The sequence below is a fragment of the Cryptotermes secundus genome, unplaced genomic scaffold (assembly GCF_002891405.2).
Source record: "Cryptotermes secundus unplaced genomic scaffold, Csec_1.0 scaffold26, whole genome shotgun sequence".
Taxonomy (NCBI): Eukaryota; Metazoa; Arthropoda; class Insecta; order Blattodea; family Kalotermitidae; genus Cryptotermes; species Cryptotermes secundus.
In genome coordinates, this window is record NW_019743656.1 from 4519932 (window position 1) to 4540921 (window position 20990).

Consider the following 20990-nt stretch of genomic DNA (forward strand, 5'->3'; position numbering starts at 1 on the left):
ATGCGATCTGAGTGTACGTGTATTGCCTTATTAAAGTGTATTTTCACGGCGTCGATGATTATATCGTATAAACCGAAATGTTGCTATAACATTTTGTAATGACTTATAGTATCGAAACCCATCATCACCAGTTCTTAAGCTCAATCACGGTAACGGACAGACAGATATGATACCTCTTATACTCGTTAAGTTTAAACACCGTAATCCAGAGGAATAATAAATCAATCCGAATTTAAGTTACAGGAACGATCAAACGTTTCAGTTTGCTTGAAAGCCTGATCCTAACATTACAGGCATGTAATTAATGCATTGCCTGATAGCGAAATTCTTAAGACTTTGTAAAAATATACGAAATAAACATTTTATGTTATACAGGGTAATTCATGCGGAGGAGGACCCGAACGAATAATTAGAAACAATACAATAATATACGGACTAAAACGACACTTGTGAACACTGTGTATGTACTTTGTAACACTGACCCGGTGCCCGCCTGCCCGGTTCACGACATTTCCGCAACCATTCCTGCCATGCGGGCATGAAGCGTCGTTTCGGGTTGTATCTGCAGGAGGCAGGAAACAAATTTCAGCATCTTCTGTAACCCAATTACCTCCACGTCTATCAAGGTATGTACTCACCAATCTTCGTCCTCATATATAGGTAAATTATTGCGTGATTTATACAGTCATTCGGGGCTTTCTTGGGGAGAACCGTCCCGTGCATTTACATGACAGGACAAATGTCATTCTAACTCGTGCTCGAGAACCTATGGAGGACTCATTAAGCTTTCTCGGCCCATCTGTGCATAAGCATGTAACAACTCGAGAATCGATGAGAAGATATGCACGAAATTTGATAGCAGGGAATTTTACAAAATATTGTGAGACATTTACAATTTCCTTTATATCTAAGGTATTTAATAACAACTTCACATAAAGACATCTGCAAGTAATTCGCTAAGTACTCATCAGTGAGACAATTGTTTGGAACGAGTATTATACACGTACAGAGAAATGAAAAATGTATTTTACGGAGAACATATTTTCTCCCTAAATCTTAACAATATCGAAGACAATTAAACAAAATATATGTTATGAATATATTACCGAACTTTCATATTAAGCAACCGACCATGGCCTCCAGAACATAACGGCAGTTAAAAAATAAAAGAAAGTCGTTATTGCGTTTATGCCGCATTAAAATCATACTTGTTTCATCCTTCTAATGTAGCATTCCGCTAAAATATGATTTTAAAACTTTCATTAAACAATTTATATATTTATTTCCGTAACAGTAAAACGCGAAATCCTAACCCTTTATTCATCCTATAGGCTAAAAAAGTCTTATTTCTCGCCAATTTTTTAATATAACGTAACCGTGAACAGATGCATGTGAATCTAATATTTGTTTACTCTAATGGAAGGGCTCACTGTGGTGTCATTTCATTCCTAATTCCTCTTACCGAAAACGCCTGTCAGATTTACAGTGTATGCGTTTACATCCTTGTTTAAATAGAGAAATTATCAAGGCTCTTATGTATACAATTCAACTAAATATCTCACACGTTTCACATTAACTCTCTAGTTCAGAAAACAGTCTGTCAACGCTGTTTAATCAAATAAACGCTGTTCATACAGAAAATCATAAGAAATATACAAATACGTTCTACGAAATAATGTAGAGGTTTTGTACACCAAGGTGTTACGTAGGGTACCACTGTGCTTTAAAACATTAAGGACTAAATCCCTTCTAAATAATATATATATATACAGTTCGTACCTCACGGGAAACAGGTCTCCACTACAAATCCCAGCTGGGGAAAATGTCTCTGTTTATTGTGACAACCATACGGAACTCATAAATGCCATTTGTGGACAGAATGCCAGAGATTTAGTATGTTAAAATAGGTGGTACATATATCGACCACTGGCCTTTGAAGGGTTAAATGGTAAAAATCGTCTGTTCTGAACCATTCTGTGTTTAGATCTATCTCCTTCAATCAACATACGCAAAACTACAGCAGAGGTGGGAAGAGACAACGTTTTATGCACCCAGTCAACACCCTCATATGTCCTCACATCTTCTTAACACGTCTGTTTCTAAACAAGAGAAAACTAGTATATAATAAGTAATGTTGGTAGGCCGGAGACCCGGGTTCTTACCTTGGTCGAGCAGGGATGCACATAAGCTGACTGGCCGTGCCCTCGTGTTCCTGCGACTGGGTGGCTGCAGATTCTGTGCTTGCTGTGAAGAAAGCAGACGAGGCGGTCAGCGAGACGACGTCTGATTGTGAGGAAACCTGCAGCGCTCTGCTATAGGGTTGAGGGGCTGGGATGCAGAACCGCGCCTGCGCTAAATAAGGGACACCTGTTATATGACATGCAGCGGTTTTAGGGGAAAGGGAGGACGAGACTCGTGTTTTTAATAATATTATTGTTGTTACTTTACCCAATATAGTACAGATGTATCTCATTTAACGCAACCCGTATGAAGTTAATTCGTTATAACGCTCTCCATTCCTGTAACAGTTCCCGTAAGAAAATGAAGACTGGACGGAACCTCACAAGCGGCACCTCTCTCTGGAGAATGCTGATTTTGTGGAAATAAATTAACCTCAGAGTTACTGACGTGTTTCATGATTGCGATCAATGATTCCATGAATAAGGTAAAGGTAAAGTTGTTAATGTGCTTAACCATTTAAGCACCACGCCATAAAGGAGTATGGGGGAGTGGATATATAGATCCACTTTTTCTTGACCTCGGCACTAGTTGGAGGTGAGTGTCCAGCTTCATGTTCCGGCCGCTTTATCACCAGGGAAAGAGACTCCGGTGCTCATTGGATACGAGGCTGGGTGGACAGAAGAGCCAGTTTGGACGACGTGGACAAGGGAAAATTCTTGACCCTACCGGTACCAGAACTCCGACCCGTCGGACGTCCACCCCGTAGCCAGTCGCTGTACCCACTACGCTATCCCGCATCTTGATGCCATGGAAATCATATCTGAAAACGACGCGAATTTTGAATAGAGCGCTAGAGTGAAGCGATAGGATATCCTGCCACAGCGATATGCTTCGGAAGGAGAGGTTTCAGGCTAGGCAGGCATCCAGCATTTAATGTCTTCCTCCACTAGTAAGCTGTCAGTTGCTTGCAAAGAGAGCCACAGCCGGGCACAGCTTCCAGTACAGCCAATGTTGGTACATTATACACGTTCTGTAAGGAATTCTAAATGAATTAGTGACTTTAAACATATATGCCCATTTTATTCACTTCATAACTGTAATAAATTACTATTTTAGGAACGCACTTCATAATTACGATCACAGTGGCCCCGCGATCTAAGGTATGAACTGTTTTTGTCCGCTCAAACACTGGGATTGTGGGTTCTAAACCCACTTGAGGCATGGATGTCTATGCACGTTTATTCTGTGACTGTGTTCTGTTTGTAGGTAGCGGCCCCCCCCCCGTCAAAGGAGTCTATAGAAGATCAAGAAACTGAAAAAGCGGCCAAGGTCATACAAAGTGCTGTAGATAGATAGATAAATAGATTCCGTAGCTACTGTAGAAAAGGTAAAGCTATCGCTATAACAGACCTTGGAGGCCCATAGGCTTGTGGGACGTCGGGGCTCCCACATTTTGTAGACAATCGAATCGCAAAGGCAGTGAGGACGTCAGGCTTACGCGCCGGACGCCCTTCACCACCAGGAAGATTTCTGGTACTCATTTCTGTCTAAGGCTGGTCGACCCCAGGGCCTTCTTGCGGGTAGATGACTTAGGTAAATTAAAAAAAAAACAATGACCTCTTCAGGAATCTAACCCGCGACCTTCCGGCTTGTAGCATAGTGCCTCAACCAACTACACTACCGCGTCCCCCCTTTCGTAGCTACTGTACTAAAACGACCTCTCGTAACACTGACTCTGTTGTCAGCTCCCTCGCTTCCGGCAACACACTCACTGCGTTAAACGGGGTATGTCTCTATACGTATTATGCTTAAACACTGAAACTAGAAAAAATAAAGCTATCTCTGTTCTTAATTAGGCACCACTTCATAAAGACTTATGACAGAACGGAGGTATAGCTCCTCACACTCTTGGCCTCGGCAGTAGATGTACGTGTGAGTGGCATTCTACGGCTGGGAAAAGAGACCCCGTCACCCGGTGAATAGGGCAGGCTCCATAATCTGTCTGGAAACTCTAGAGAGGAGAACACTCTCTTGTCTGTGAAAGGAATCGAATTCCGATTCCTTGGTCATCCAGCCCAAAGCTTGGTCCCTACGCTGACTCTACTGCCCTGGCTTTCTTTCTGAAAAGAGATTCGCCCAAGTGTTCTAAAATAAACGATAGGCTACGTGATTTAGTATCAAACCTAGAAGATATACGTATAGTTCAACCAACAAATGAACACCACGGAACCGAGCCCTTCTCAAGGAGCCGGCAGTCGTTAAGCTAGTCAGGAATTTCCCAACATTTTATGGAACCCGAAGGTTCATTGCCGTCTTCACAAGGGCCCTCCACTGGTCCCCATCCTGAGTCAGATCAATCCAATCTATCCCAACCTGATCCATTTTAATATTGCCCATTCACCTACGAGTATGTCTTGGTCATCACAGTGGTCTCATTCCATCTGGCTTTCCCACCAGTATCTCCCCATTCGTGTTACATGCCCTTCCCACCTCACTCCTCTTGACTTGATCATTCTAATTACACTTTGAGAAAAGGACAATTCATCATGAAGTTCCTCATTGTGCAGTTTTCACCAACCTCCCGTCACTTCATCTCTCTTCAGTCCAAATATTCTCTTCAGCAACCTGTTCTCAAACACCCTCAGTCTGTGTTCCTCCCTTAAAGTCAGAAACCAAGTTTCACACTCACCTATACAGAACCACAGGCAAAATTATAGTTCTGTATATTCTAATTTTTAAGTTTTTGGACAGCACACGAGAAGACAAAAGGTTCTGGACTGAAAAATTCCACCCTATTTCTCTAACATTGACCTTACAACTCTCCTTCCACCGAGACGGTGCCATAGTTCATGGTCTCCGGCTTCCCACTATGGCGGCTCGGGTTCGAGCCCAGGTCACTTCGTGTGGGATCTGTGGTGGACCAAGTGGTGCTGTGGCACTTTTCCTCCAAATACTTCCGTATCCCCTACCAATTCTCATTCCACTGACAGCTCCACAGTCACCATCATCTATCATCCGGGCTGGTACAATTGGCCAATTAATGGCCGACATACCAAGTGGATTCAGTCTCAGCCCACCCCACGAAATTAAAAAAAAAGTTGCTCCCACCGACGTCTACGCCTTTCTAGCAGTCTCTTTCCTCACATGCATTACTATTCTCCCCATCCGTGCTACATGCTCTGTCCACTTAATTCTTCTTTACTTGATTTTGGGTTCAAAGGGCCTAAACGTTTAAAAGCTAGAAGTAGTAGGTGCAGGGTAGGCAGTCACCCTGTGGAAAAGTATAAATGCAACACAACTACAGCACGATGAGGTGGGCTGTTCGACATCTTGAGAGGACCAAACGGTAGATAAACTTCCGTTGATCTCTGTCCGTTCTGTGGGGAGGGAGAGAAAGAGTTTCATTCTGTTAGAAGGTTCTGATAAGAGGCAGTGTAAAAGTGAAGGCGTTGGAATAGTTAGAAGTGGCTTGAGACAGAGGCTGCGAGATTCTGATTTTCTGAATTAATGTCGAGCTATGATTGGGAGAAAAAAAATAGTGGCTTGATGCGGATGGGGCTTCAATTTGATGAATATGAGTAGGAGGGGCTGGAAGAGAGATATGAAGTACGTGTAAAACTTAGAAGTTTGGAGCCAACTAAGCATTTGTTTAAAGACAAACGAAAAGTAACCAGGAGAACCCGTGTCGAGACGGCCGATTGCAGGACCTTCCGGATGCATTACTGCCATCTAGCCGACAGTCCAGCAAACAAAAGAATGTGCGAGATTCCCCGGCGATTCTATAACATATATGATGATGCTTTATTGGTAATTGGAACTACAGGTCACGTGTAACAGCGCACAGTGGTGACTGAATCTCTGTGGATTACATTCTCTTTTCTAGATTCACGTTCTCTCGCGGACAGCAGAGAAATCGCCCCTGAAGCCTTAGCCACATTCAGCAGAAAAAGAATGTCACACGTTTATCGGGATTTCTGTCTTTCTTGGTATTTCTCTTCGTACTCTATACACATCACAGATGATACGAAGAGCAGGCTTTATCTAAACGCACGATGTCGCTACGGGAAACAGACTATAGGATAGGCATGCGGTTGTACGCTAATCAATCTTCATCACAACTTGCTTTGAACGCATGAATGGCATTAGTGCAACTGTTTTATTCATTCCAAATTGGAGCGCTAAATATTGGAACCTTGTCTAGTTTAAACACTGAAGGCTGCGGATTAATGAAGCCCAATGGTAACTATATGTACCACCCGCTTTAACATACTAAAAACTCTTAATTCTGCCTACACACAGCATATTTGTGTGTATCGTATGGTTCTCACAATAAGCAGCTACTGTTTCTCTAAACAGCATTAACCGGTTGGGCTTTGTAGCGCAGACGTAATGTGTTTCCTATGAGGTACGGACTGAATCTTTATAGACCACGTCTGTTCCGTATGATCCTCACATAATATATTCAGCTTTATTCTTATGTGAAGATTTGTTATGTTTGTCCTAAAAACTCTTACGACTGGCTAAAGCAATGATAATAATGAACTCGTACTGTTCCAGTTAATTCGAAAGCTGAAATTAACATTATGTGAGGATCATTGCACTGCATGCCTCACATGCAGCCCTCCCATTGTTAACATCAAAATTTCGCCTTAATATAGCCCTCCCAACGTTAGCAAAAACAAACAAACAAAAATCAGATTATATGCTCTATCTTTACCAGAAGGACAAGCGGGCACTGCCTGGGAACCTTCAAAACTGAAATATAGTTTCTTCCCCCCCCCNGCAGACGTAATGTGTTTCCTATGAGGTACGGACTGAATCTTTATAGACCACGTCTGTTCCGTATGATCCTCACAATAAACAGCGACTGTTTCCTTCAACAGCATGAACAGGTGAGGTTTTTGTACCGGTGATGTGATGTTTTTCCTGAGCCGGTCACAGTAGCCGTACAGTCTAAGGAATTGACTGTCTTCGCTCGCTAGGACCCTGAGATCGTTGGTTCGAATCCCACTCAAGATAGGGATGTTTGGTGTGTGTATGCGTTTATTCTGCGTCTGTGTTGTCCTACGTTTAGGTAGCGGCCTTGCGATGGGCTGATCACTCGTCCAAAGAGTTCTATCGTCTGTGAAAATGATTACGCGAATGAATAAGAGGCCTGAGCCCGTAATGGGCTGGAAGAACCACTGAAAAAATAATGTTTCCTGAAGATGAGAGCAAATTTTTCTCCGAAACGTCAGTGAACTTGTACCGAAATACAAGCTGTAACATCACAAAACACAGTGCTCTTCATAGATACCATGTGAGGACCCATAAGGACCTACGAGTTATTAATGTAGAAATCGTAATGCAAGTGACTTATTCCGCTCTCGCCATGAAGTACTGACACCCCGACAAGGTACATCGGTCTAGTCTCCTCCCTCATACACCTGCAACTGACATTCCGACATGTGCTTAAAACTTACACTAACCTCTGAATGAGATTATGATGTCCCTCTGACTGGATGTCAGCAGGGAATTTAATTCTGAACAAATAATTATTAGAAAGCACATTCAAATTCTCGGGCCATTTTCAACTTTATTAATAACACAACTTAGTTTAAGCCCATAAAATGCGTTTGTATTCTTAGTCTACTTTCCTAAGTATGCTTATGCGATCTCCATCCCGTCTGTGTGTCTATGTAACCCCCATATCAAATTTTGAACTCTTGAACCAATCTTTATTAAACCCGGTACATATATACGTCCTGAGTCCTTCTCAAAGGCGTACTTCATAAATCCCTCCCGTAAGTCTGTGTGTCTGTATATGTACGTTGCTAGGCAAAGGCTCGGTAAAAAATATGTCACTGCAGCAACGAGTACACATCCAACAATAGAAGAATTGGACGAGACGTTTTCTACGCGGTTCGTGTCTTATCAAATGATATTAGATTAGTTCTTCCCCGAACTTTTTCTTTCAGTCGGTTGTTTAACGATTCTATCAGTAGAAAGACTATGGCATACGGTAGCGTAGTTGGTTGAGGCACTATGCTACAACCCGGAAAGTAGAGGGTTCGATTCTCGTTGACTGACCTAATCATCCCAGCCGCACTGTGGCCTTGCGGTCGACTCAGTCTTTCACAGAAATAAGTACCAGGAATCTTCTTGGGGGTAAAGGGCGGCCGGCGCGTAAGACTGACAACCTCCCCGCCATCTCTGACCCGACTGCCTAAAGAAAATGTGGAAGCCTCGACGTCTCACAACCCTACGGGCCTCCACGGCCTGTTACAGGGATAGCGTCACTTTTTATCATCATGAAGATTACATGACGTCACGTGTTAAGATAATAATTAATTAATCATGACTTATTGGCAAGGATATGAAAGGAAGCAGCAGTGATCTGATCGCGCGCCTTACCCGAATTCTCCTGTATGAACTGAGAAAACCGACGAATAAACCTAAGTCAAGATAGCAGGTGTTCCAATCGAGATCCGAAACCAGAACCTCCCGAATACGAGTCTGCAGCCCTGCCGGTGTGTCGCTACGCGAAAGGCCACTGACAAGTCGGCTGCAGTGCCAACCCTTCCGACTTCTATTTTGGACGCGCTCGGTTCGAATCACGGTCGGGACCCCGGCTATCCTGCCCAAGATGCTTCGTGATTTTCCCCGGTCCCTCCAAGCAAATTCCGGTTAGTACCTAGATATGACCAAGAAGATTTCGTTCCAAATATTTCCCAATCCATCACTCTTCAAACACCCTCCTGTTCGACGCGCCTTAGTGTAGCGTCTGACAGCGTCACCTTGTCATATCCCAGAATCTCACTTTCTTCACACTGCAAGTATTCGGCAAGTGAAGGCGTACCGCTTGATTCTCGTCCGCGTTTAATAAGACTTTACTTCTTCAGTTAAATGTTATTTATTTTATTTTTTCCTATTTTATAAAGATGCTGTAATCATCCGAGAATATACGGCGTCGAATGGTAATATGATTATAAACGTAAAGCTATCCCTGTAACAGGACGTAGAGGCCCATGTGTTTTGAGCCGTCGACGCTCACACATTTTCTAGATAATCGGCTCACAGCTGGCGGTGAGGTTGTCTGTCTTATGCGCCGGCCGCCCTTTACCCCCAGAAATATTCCTGGCACTCATTTCTCTTAGAGGCTGAGTCGACCCCAAATGACACAGTGATCAATAATGAATTATAGAGAATATGAAAAGAAACTGTCGTTGCCTATTTCAGTGTACAATCCCACCATTCCCCTTGAGGAACTGAGGAAATCCCACGAAAGACTTCAGTCACGATAAGCTGTGTATCTGCCAATATTCGAACCAGGTACCTCCCTAATGCAGGTAAACAGAGTTACGCCTCGAGTAATCACAATCTCTGACCCTGGCTGTAAGGCACCCATACATTTAGTAAGAAAGGTCGCTCCATAGCTCAAGCGGTTAATCGCTGGCTTCCCACTGCGGCGGCCCGGGTTCGATCCCGGGTCTGGTTAAGTGGGATTTGTGGTGGACAAAGTGGAGCTGGGGCAGGTTTTCTCCGAGTACTTCGGTTTCCCCTGCCAATCTTCATTCCACCAATTGCTCCACAATCACCCTCACCTATCATCTGGGGCTGGTACAATAGGCCAGAAGTGGCCGCAGTACAAGGGACTTAGTCCCACCCCACTAGCAATAAAAGAAAACAGACAGAAAGCTAAAATCTTATTTATCCCATGAAACCTATGGCAAAACTCTACCAAAATTATAACCACTACGTTAGGTCCATCTGCCTCCGACCATACATCAATACAACTTTTCTTCCTTCCAGTTCCCCTCGCAAGCACTTCTCTCCCAACAGGGATCCCTATGACACCTGTAAATCTGATAATATGTGAATACACTGAGATAGATTTTGTACATGTTTAACATTCACAGTCCGTTACGTTGGTTGCGCGTGTTGCACATAATTTTATGACATAAAGCATAGTCTTGCATAAAAAGGGCCACAGTAATTACATCGCAGGGAGAAGCAATAATTACATGTGTGTATCGTGTAGCACCATTAAGTCAATTTCCGCTTTGCATCATTCATTCAGATCATTATGTGTAATTTCCTGCCATCTGTGGGGAAAACTCTTCAACTAAACCCTGTTATTTATTCAAAATCCCATGCATTATTAAAAACGTACATTTTATCGCAGTAATAAATACATATTTATACCCGTTAACTATATCAATATTTCGGATTAGTATAAAGTTTGCTCAAATTTCAACGTGGATTTGTTGGGCATAAAATATAATCAGAAAATAATTTCAATGTACTTCTTTGCCTCTAAGAATTTTCTGTTTGTCCATTCTGAGCAATTATATTTTCCAATCAATATGGCTTTGTAGAACGGTCCCTAAAAGAACCAGTATTCCTTACACCATCTTCCTTGATCCTGTTCATTCACTCAGGGCCCCGCGCGCGACCCTATCTGTCCCTATAGCCGTATCCATGCTCATGTTACATATCTGCCCTGAATATAGAGTAAGCAGGCTCTTCCGCCGGTAAATATATTCCCGACTGCACGGCGTCACAATCCACAAGAAAATAATCCTCATAAAATTAGTCAAATACTCGTATGTCAGAGTAGGCCAGTAGTTCAGAACTTGTGACAGGGGCCGTGAGAAAATGAAATTCCAAAGTCAAAATCGCCTGAAATAATTCTCTTTAGCTGCGTGTAAACACCTCCTCCAGTAAGAAGCAGACACAATTTTAATCCGGATACTTAAACAAACAAGAGCGCTTAGATTTTACCATTTGTCGGCTTTACCAGTAGCCAAATAAACAGAACCTTTACCCATTTTCATTTTAAAATTTTGAATTATTTTTACCGAGTTTTGATCACAAACCTAAATACAAATAAAAGTTAGAAGGGTTGAAATTATTTTCACAGCAAAACTTGGGGGCATAAATATTTTATGAAAACCAAAAGAGAAGAATCGAGTCAAAATTTGGGGCAAGCGGTAGCGTAGTTGGTTGAGGCATTATGTTACAAGCCGGAAGGTCACGGGTTCGACTCCCGATGAGGTCATTGGATTTTTCAACTTACCTAATCCTTCTAGCTGCACTATGGCCCTGGGGTCGACTCAGCCTCTAACAGAAATGAGTATCAAGAATCTTCCTGGGGGTAAAAGGCGGCCGAGGCGTAAGACTGACAACCTCACCACCATCTGTGAGCCAATTATCTAGAAAATGTGGGAGCCTAGACGTCTCACAACCCTATGGACCTCCACGGACTGTTACAGGGATAACTTTACCGTGTCGAAACTTAATGGGAACCATCCTAGCACAGACAGTCAATTTACATGCACACACAATCATAAAATCTCTGTGAACACATAAGGCGTTCTTTACGTTACGGAAGTGTTAAAAACGTCAAAAGCTAGGAAGAATTATTAATTTCGTCACTAAGTCCCGCACATTAATCTGTTTAACTGGGTCTGAAGTGTTCTCAGAAGTGCAAAAGCAAGCTTCTTAACCTGTTTACAATACGCTACGTAACACTGAACACGCGCGGGTGTCTCTTCTTACGTGTTGCGGAGGATTAACATTGCTGCGTATTGTAACCCTACTGCTGCACGAGTGGGAACAGGGGTAACCACTTCATGTTTTTCTTCCTTTACTCATGAGACAACAGTTCCTGTTCAAATTCCGAATTAAACTTCTGAGATGGTGGCACAGTGCGATGCTATACTGATCTCTGAAAATTAATGGCTGCGGTCCTGAAGCCTTTGAATTTTATTTGGGTAGTTCTCAATTCGAATCTAGGCCGAAACAATGGCATTTCGTTGCTTCCCTCAGTCTATCCAAGCACATCCTTCGACAGCGCCCTAAATTAGGCCACGACCGCTTCCTTCCACATCCATTCTAATTTATTAATTATAAAATTTAACCTTATTCTTTCTGGTCCGTCACAATAATTAGATATTATAGAATGATTTGACACCGCCCAGTGTGACTCAAATGTATATGATGCATTTACATGTTTTGGTCAATACCTCAATACGACTAAAAAAGCAACTAACTATAATAAAAGGGGGGGGACATCATATCAACATACAACTGAGTCACAATGGACGGTTTCAAATCATTCTATAATTACTAATCATCATCCAGTCATTTGATGCTGCATATTTGCGTCATTGAAAGCGGCTTTAAAAAACTGCAAAAGAAACAATTGCTATATACGACGTTTCGGAGCTTGATACACTATAGACTTTTGCAGAATGGCAAGCTGAATAGTGAGCAGCCACACAACTTACAGCCTGTGATTTCAAATCTCGTCTCGGGGTTGGCGGTGAGGAGAAGCATTTTAACAGCAGCTGGACAATGGTTTCAGCTGCGTGACTCTGTGAGTCGTAGGAGGCGACGAAAAGGGAATTCTCAATTCAGAGACAGTAAAATATGGTCGCGAGTCCCAAGGGACTCGGACCCGAGAAAGACTGCACTGGCAAGGGCCAGCAGCATATACAAAAGGCAGACCCGTCCTCTCGTCAGAGAGGGCGCCCCACAGAAACAAGACCGTAAATGCCAAACAGTAATAAATATCTGGTCATGAGCCCCAGATGGGGCTCGACACCACGACTTACTGACTGACTGACCGTCAGTCGCAATGTGACTTGGGTTTGGACTTGGACTTGGTTTCAGCTGCGTTGTAGGCGGGGAGGAGGGTGACGCGCAGTAACTACGACTGTGTTAAGGCGCGTCCACATTACTCGTGCTCGTGTGACTCGCTATGCTCGCGAGTAATGTGGACGATATGACAAGTCACGAGACAAGCAAATTTTAAATTTTTAATTTAAAAACTATAGCTAATAAATTAAAATACGACTACAGCCTATACACACTACGAGTAAATATACGGATCCTCACGCGCCGAAGCCTGGCGAGCAACTGAAGTAGTGTGGACGAAGATTTACGAGCACAAGTAAAAGCCAGACGAGTCTCCCGACGAGCACAAGCCTGGCGAGCACGAGCACGAGCATGAGTAATGTGGAAGCGCCTTTACATGCCCTACCCTTCGGGGCATGAGGTAGCGACATTGGTTGAGGCACTATGCTACAAGCCGGAAGGTCGTGGTTTCTGTTCCCGATGAGTTCACTGAATTTTTCGATTGGCCTATTCCTTCCAGCCGCACTATGGTCCTGGGGTCGACTCAGTCTCTAACAGAAATGAGTACCAGGAATTTTCCTGGGGGTAAAGGGCGGCTCTGCCGGCGCATAAGACTGACAACTTCACCGCCATCTGTGAGCCGATTGTCTAGAAAATGTGGGACCCTCAACGTCTCACAACCCTATGGGTCTTCACGCACTGTTACGTGGATAGCTTTACCTCTATCCTGTACCAAGCCACTCTGAAACTACGTTCAGCCTCAGAGCTAACCAATAAGTGTTTATACCCATGCGTTAGCGTTAAATAATTCATCTTATTTACGCAGTGTATTTGAGTGTTTTGAATAGATCTCAAAATAAACACCGGTTTTATCCTTCTACAACATTAACCGTTTTCGACTTTGTAATGAAAGAATTATGGACCGGATTGGGGGCTAATGAGTTATCTGTTCCCTAGATTTTGGGAGTTATATCAAATGTGAAGGAAAGAATAAATTGGTCAAATGTTACATTAAAATATAAAAGTATATTTAAAGTTTACTCTTCATCCTAAATACTTCAGATCGGTCGCTAAAAATAGTGTTAAATTGTCGATGAAAATCCTGCAACTAACGGAATCTCTTCCTATATGTCACTTAATAACATCTAGGATACGAACCTGAAGACGATACATGACTTCCTTTATCCTGTGCAGCAGTATAATATTCTTCGGAGAGCGTGGCAAAAACACGCCTACAGAATAGTTCCGAATTTTGAAGATCTGAATACATTATGAACGGATACAGTTCTAAATATAACTTGCAGGAGATGGCTGGTTGCCCCGCGCAACACTAATCGTCTCACAGACCAGCTGCCTTCTCAGTATCTGCACTTGTACTTAATCCAGTAAACGCAAGCCTTGATGGAAACATCACAAGTATGGAGTCTATTCCAGAAATTTGTTCCTTCACAATTTATCGCAAAATTTTCGCTCTTAAACTACTGTTTCGCCGGGCACGGTAGCCGAGCGGTCTAAGGCATGTACTGTCTTCGCTCGCTTGGAAACCGGGATCGTGGGTTCGAATCCTACTCAGGGCATGGATGTTTAGTTTGTGTGTGTGCGTTTTTCTGTGTTTGTATACAGGTAGAGGTGTTGCGACGAGCTGATCACCCGCCCAAGGAGTCCTACCGAATGTGTATGATCTAGAAAAACCGAAGTGAACGGAGAAGTTCATGGAGGTAGGCCTAGCCCCACTGGGGCTGTAGTGCCAAGGGAAAAAAAAAACTACTGTTTCTAGTTCCTTAAAGGTAAAAAGGATAAAGTTGTCCATGGGCTTAACTAATTAAGCACTTCACCATGAAGGCGTATGTGGGAGTGAACATATAGATCCACATTTTCTTGACTTCGGTACTAGCTGGAGGTGAGTTGTCAGCTTCACGCCACGGCCGCCTTAGCCCCGGTGTCCATTGGATAGGAAGCTGGGTGAACCCCAGAACACGTGTAGATGACGAGAAGAGGAAATTCTTGACCCTACCGGAACTCGTATTCCGACCCCTCAGTCGTCCGGCCTGTAGTTAGTCTCTATACCGACTGAGCTATCCCGGCTCCTGGTTTCTAGGTCCTTACACTCATAAATTTAATCAGTACTGCTATTTGAATTATTTACGTTAAAATACAATTTAAAAGAGAGACGACACGCGTTGTCTACACTTCAGCTGCCAGAAGATACCTCACACGGAACAGCGAAGCTGAGTAAGTCCCTAGGTTTTCGGAACGTTCTGTAAGCAAGGTCACATCTCCGGAGCACAGTATTGCCGTAATCTTGCTGATTAGCTATCTGTGTTTCAGCTACAAGTACTTTTAGCTGTTTGTAGCAATGATAGAGACACCGGCGCGCAGACAACAGAATCGCATTTCCTGAGGGTATTTACTTTTAATTGTCTCGGTTTGTTCACTGATCACAGCGAGTTGTTTATACACAGAAATGCAGAGTGTCTTATCAGCAGCCAATTGGAGCATGCGTGATCTGCGTTGGTGGTGTCGGTAGCCAGTCTACATGGCCTCGAATGTTACTACTGTCTACATAATACATATTATGCCAACGGTAACAATTATGTAAAGCTATCCCTGTAACAGACTGTGGAGACCTATAAGGCTGTGAGACGTCGAGATTTCCACATTCTCTATACAATCGTCTCAAAGATGGCGGTGAGATTGTCAACCTTACGCTCCGGCCGAACTTCAACCTCAGGAAGATTCCTAGTACTCATTTCTGTTAGAGGCTGAGTCGACCCCGGGGTCACAGTACAGCTAGAAGGATTAAGTTAGCTGAAAAAATCCAATGAACTAATCGGGAATTGAACCCGCGGCCTTCCGGCTTGTAGCACAGTAATAATGAGGAAAGAGAGCGCCCAGTAGCCACTGGACATGAGGCTAGGTGGGCCCCAAAGCCCGTCTGGACGACGTGGAGAAGAGAAAGTCCTTGCTCCTACCAGGACTCGAACACCAACCCCCGAGGAAAGACAGCGCCCAGTACCCACTGGACAAGAGGCTAGGTGGGCCCCAAAGCCCGTCTGGACGACGTGGAGAAGAGAAAGTCCTTGTCCCTACCGGGACTCGAACACCGACCCCCTCTGCTGTCCAGCCCGTAGCCAGTCGCTATACCGACTGAGCCATTCCGGTTCTATGAGTATTCTTAATATTTTGATATGGATATATGATTATTTGTGGGCACTGTTCGTGGGAGAGGGTGTCAAATGGAAGCATCAGCGTATCATTCGATAACTTGTAGGACTGGAAAAGAATACGAGAGAAAGCAAGGGAAGTGTTCATACAACTAACAAGAATTCCCTTTCAATTCTCAGCGGGCGTTACACTAGAATACAATAAAATAACGTTGTGTGTGCGCGTACGTTCCGGCTCGACCAATGGTTATAAACATGTTCTCAGGCCACATAACTGAAAGCTTCTTACACTGAAAACAAAATCCCGTAAAAAAGAGTTATGATAGTGGGTTTGTGGTTATCACAGGGGTGACTGTGAAGGGTACTATCTCCCGTGACGTGACGTCTTGTACTCCGTCACAAGTTCTATGACGTTTCGGAGAAAAGTTCTGCCTCCAACTTCGAGGTCAAGCAATACAACAAGCAACCAGAAAGAAGTGAGCAACAAGAAGGTCAGAACATGGCATTCTTGATGTAACAAAATCCACGCGAGCTGGGATGACTCACTCGGTATAGCGATGGACTACGGGCTGGCCGGACGAGGTTCGATTCCTGGCAGATGCAAGAAATTTTTCTATTCTCCACAGCATCCAGAACGGTCCGGGGCCCATCAAACTTCCTATCCAATGAACTCTGAGGCCCTAACCCCGGGGATAAGGCGGTTGTAGCGTGAAGCTTACCGCCGACCTATATCTAACACCGAGGTCAAGAATGGTGGAGATATTCCTCCATTCCCCGACACATCTTCATGACGTGGTGCTTAATTAATTGTCCACAGGAATAACTTTACATTTTACAAAATGTACACGTTACGTAATGGTTAATCGCCCTTCTGCAAATATTAATACTAAGCGAGTTACATACATTAGGCGGCCGCGCCATAGCTCAGGCGGTTAGTTCCTGGCTTCCCACCGCGGCGGCCCAGGTTCGATCCCGGGTCTGGTCAAGTGGGATTTGTGATGGACAAAGTAGCGCTGGGGCAGGTTTTCTCCGAGTACTTCGGTTTCCCCTGCCAATCTTCATTCCACCAATTGCTCCACAATCACCCTCACCTATCATCTGGGGCTGGTACAATAGGCCAGAAGTGACCGCAGTACAAGGGACTTGGTCCCACCCCACTAGCAATAAAAAAGAGAAAGAAGAAGAAGAAGAAAGCAATACATACATTAGGCGGTTACATGTAAGTCTCAGCTAATGGTGTCCATCGTTTCTGGCAGATCTTAACCAGAACTGAGGGGCATCAATACATTTAGTGAAAGTAGGTAAGCATTACATCTCACTGAATTCCAGTCAGCTGCTATCTAGTGGTTACATGCAGACGAACAAATATAGCCAAGCTAATAGCTTAGATGTAAGATTTGAGGCTTTCACGGCGGTGACTATGAAGAAAGCAGTCTTCTGGGATTTGGCACCGTGTATATGTGGTGTTAACCGACGTTTCGGAGGAACGTATCNGCTCCTCTCAACCGTTAGTGCGGCTGGAAGGAGAAGAATACAATAAATCCTAGTTATAATGGACCCGAATATAACGGACAAAATCTGGCTGTGTACAACTGTAAGCTTTTGAAGATGTTGAGATACTAAACTAAATTAAGCACCCTGGCTTTCAGTCCGAGAGATTGCCGCTTGTCGGCGAAGTTAGTGCCAACTTTTGCGGATAGATGGTGCCGCGTGGTCAGCCGTTAATCTCAGTTTTCTAAACCGGAGCCGCTGCTTTTCCATTCAAGTAGCTCCTCAGTTATCCTCACGAGGCTGAGTGGACCCCGTTCCAGATACACTATTTCCCAGAAAATCTGGTAGCGCCGGGAATCGAACCCGGGACCTCTTGATCTATAGTGAGGAACTCTGACCACTAGACCACAGAGGCGGCCTGATATTAAGATACTAAGAAGCTTTTATATTCACAAATGTAAAAGGTAAAATTGTCTCTGTACTTAACTAATTAAACACTACGCCATGGGGAGTGGATGTATAGAGCCACGTTTTCTTGACCTCGGCATTAGTTGTAGGTGAGTGGTCTGCTTAACGCTTGGGCCGACTTACCCCCAGGGAAATAAACCCCCGGAACCCATTGGATATGAGGCTGGGTGAGCCCTATAGCAAATCTGGAAGACTTGGAGAAGTGAAAATTCTCTCCCCCAACGGAACTAGAACTCCGACCTCTCGGTCGTCCAGCCCGTAGCCAGTCGCTATACTATGCGTACAATTTAAAAAAAAAAAGAACCCAAATTTAAAAACATTTATGTAATCACAGTGTTTCTATATTTATTGCATGTACTGGCTATGTTTACACGGTAGCGTGTTTGGTTGAGGCACTATGCTACAAATCGGAAGGTCACAGGTTCGATTCCCAATGAGTTCAGCCGCACTATGGCCCTGGGGTCGACTCAGCCTCTAACAGAAATTACTACCAGGAATCTTCCTTGCGGCGGTAAAGGACTCCCGGCGCATAAGGCTTACAACCTCACCTCCATCTGTGAGCCGATTGTCTAGAGAACATGTGGGAGCCTCGACCTCTCACAACCCAATGGGTCTTCAAGACCTGTTGCAGGGATTGCTTTACCTTTTACCTTTATTGGTTATGTATCCCATTGTGCACTTCCGTGAATACCGCTTCACTCAGTTATAGCCTAGTCCCTCTCTTATCAGTCCGTTATAACGAGGGTCACTGTATTAGTCAATTCTCCTCATTCTTTAAAATTAATTAAATATAAAGAATTCGGTGCGCAGAAAACACGAACCGTGACCCCTGCACCATCCAATCCACGTCTGTCTGCGGCTCCAGAACTTCTGAAAATTGTCATAAGCACTTTCGACGTACAGTAAGTTTTCTCACCCCTGTAATAAGCTCAACTTTGCAACCCCTCGCTGCGAAATTACTAAAAATATAAAATCGAGTGATGCGGAAGATAAAGCCTACTGGACGGAAATCTCGGACAGGTTTCCAATGTTACTGAATTCACTCGCAAATAGAAAACGTAGTACTGTCAACCTAAATAATGAAAGCGAAAGTATATGCAGAAATGCGGAAATTTGAGCGGAGAGGGGGGAGTAGATTAACGGATAATCCGATAGTAAGCCGCAGGTTGATGAAGAGTTCTCTATCGACCTTAATTAAAATCATCACATGTTCGTAACCAAATTAATGGAGACACACATCAAACTAAAACACGGAACTAGTCCAATAATATGAATAAATTGAGGTAATAAAAGACAAAACCTGTTAAATAGAGACAAAAAAAATCCGAGTTCTTGGTGTAGTGGTAACGCTCTAGATTCGTACCCTGGAAGTGCTGGATTCGAATTTGAACCTTCACAATGATTATACTAAAAGGCTTTTCGTGATTCTATTCCGTCCCTTCAAGAAGTTTTGAGATAATACCTCGTTAGGCCACGACCGCTTCCATCCAAATCCTTTCCATTTCATTTTTCATCTAGCGTAGTCGCTATAGCGACTGGCTACGGGCTGGATGGCTGAGGGATCAGAGTTCGAGTACTGGTAGGATCAAGAATTTTCTCTTCTTCGCGTCGTCCAGACCGGCTGTGGGGTCTACCCAACTTCCTACACAATGGGTAATGGGGGCTCTTACGCTGTGAGTAAAGTGGCCGGAGCGTGAAGCTTACCACTTACTTCCACCTAGTGACGAGGTCAAAGAAAATGTGGGTTTATACATCCACTCCACCATACGCCTTCATGGCGTAGTGCTTAATTAAACGAGCACAGGGACAACTTTACATTTTACCTTCCTAGCATTCGACACTGTATTCAAGACACTGGCAATGCAGATGAATTGTTGACGAATAAATATAACAACCAAAAACAATTATATCAAATGGAAGTCTTCGGGGGTTGCCACGCCATGTGGGTGGTTATTGGTGTTTCGGAAGAACATTCTGCCCCCATCTTCAGTACTTAAGTGTATTAGGTAGAAAATCGGTTCGTTTGTATAGGCAGGCGCAAGGAAGAACGTCACTCAGACCGACAGAGGCAGACGCGATGAGAAACTGCTCAGGATTAATATGAATTACGTGATCCGAAGGGGCCCCTTTAGGGTTCCGGTGCCTCAATTCAAGGGTCTGCGCGACATCTTCCTTGCCTTCTTAACCGATCCAACTACTGACGCTACACATTTGAGCCCTAAATCGGAGACAGCGTAGTTATCTGAAACCCCTTTACCCACCTACAAGACTACACGGTATCACAGCGCCCATACTAGCTGTGAAGCTCACCCAGCCTCCTATCCTCCAAGTATCTGGGGCGCTTTGACCATGGGTAAAGCAACCAGAACGTCAAGCTGGCCACTCTCCTCCATTTAATGGAGAGGTTAAGAATGTGTGGAGTTATATCTCTAATCCTCCATGCGTCTTCATGGCATGGTGTTTTAATAAGCACAGGGACAACTTTATGTTCACCGTTTTCACATTAGTCCGTTCCAACGAATCCTCCCAGGCACTGGGCTGTTCTCGTATATATCGTAGCATATAATCACTGGCAATACAGCCCTCTTTGAACCTTAGCCTTCCTTGGATGATTCAGCCAGATTTATCCATTCCTGGGAATTAGGACCCAATTTCTACTTCTTTGGGTTTCGCAACAATATTCTTTGTACTGGGTTTTGGGACTTTTTCCATCGTCCGGAATTCCGTCTTCAGGTGAGAAAGGAAGTCAGATCCAGTTTCCGAAACGTCGTGTTCTCTATTACCTAGAATTACGGACGATGGAAAATGTAAAAAAATCCCAGTAATTCTGTGTGTCATCCACCATCGTCAGAACCCTTTAGAATCTAATATTCTTTTTACAGAGCAAGGTCGTGAGCACTGCGTCAAACCCCCCAACCTGGAGGTCCAGGTCCCTGCATTTATGTCCCCCAGCGACAGAGTTGTCTATATACCCCGGGAACAAGGTTCCCTTTTCGTCGCCTTCTACGACTCTCAGGGCTAAGGCGGAGGCATTCTAACCTGCCTTCACACAGGGACGTAACATGT

The 20990-nt window shown here is 44.0% G+C and overlaps 1 protein-coding gene across 6 annotated transcripts in view; it reads right to left on the reverse strand.

Moving 5' to 3' along the window:
- Positions 1-20990, reverse strand: part of LOC111874180 — an 801454-nt gene that overhangs the window by 686232 nt on the left and 94232 nt on the right. For 5 of the 6 annotated variants that reach the window (XM_033755360.1, XM_023869458.2, XM_033755359.1 and 2 more), the window contains exon 1: positions 2163-2270. The gene's annotated coding sequence lies outside the window, so the exon portion shown is untranslated. Of the gene's footprint in view, positions 1-2162; positions 2271-20990 lie in introns of those variants that run through there. The other variant, XM_033755358.1, reaches the window with a different exon arrangement.